The sequence below is a fragment of the Penaeus monodon genome, chromosome 21 (assembly GCF_015228065.2).
Source record: "Penaeus monodon isolate SGIC_2016 chromosome 21, NSTDA_Pmon_1, whole genome shotgun sequence".
Classification (NCBI taxonomy): Eukaryota; Metazoa; Arthropoda; class Malacostraca; order Decapoda; family Penaeidae; genus Penaeus; species Penaeus monodon.
This window is the reverse complement of record NC_051406.1, coordinates 19,828,100-19,828,683: the sequence shown is the minus strand read 5'-3', so window position 1 is coordinate 19,828,683 and position 584 is coordinate 19,828,100. Positions and strand designations below refer to the sequence as shown.

At 33.9% G+C, this 584-nt stretch overlaps 1 protein-coding gene across 1 annotated transcript in view; it reads left to right on the top strand.

The window, feature by feature from the left end:
* The window catches only part of LOC119586318 (inositol 1,4,5-trisphosphate receptor-like), a gene marked incomplete at its 5' end in the record, with an annotated part of 125,834 nt that overhangs the window by 39,088 nt on the left and 86,162 nt on the right, over positions 1-584 (top strand).

Genomic DNA, 584 nt, shown 5'->3' with positions numbered 1-584 from the left:
GCATCAGAGGGTTAAAATATTATTTGCAGTGTGGGAAATATCTTGTCACTTATCACAGCTTGATGACTTATTATTTGTACAGTATTAATGACTTTATTTAAAGAAGAGAATCATTGTAAGACTTTGTGTTTAGAAAGTGAAGGGACAGCAAAAATTTCTGAATAATAACAATATTGATAGAGTTCTTGCCTTTATTCCTATTGTAGAGATACAAGTGACATTGTTCTCTTTTCTTCACATTTTCTGTTATGGAATGGCCTGTGCACATTTTTCACCTCTTTATTATGCTGTTGCTTAAATACATTTTTTCTGCAGACATTGTATGTTACAGCTTAGTGAACGTCTTTACCTATTTAAGATTGCTATTTTTGTACTTTTATCTAATGGTGATCTTTACCTGCTCTAGATGATGGATGCAGATGGTTTAGGAGATGGATAGTGTGTTAGGGCAAGTCCTCATGAGGAAAAGTTATTGCCATGGGTAACAAAGCTTGGTTGGACTCTCTTTTATCCAGCTCTTAACCCATTACATACAAGCTGTAATTTTGGTTTATTAGTTGTGATGTCAACTATCATCTAGCACT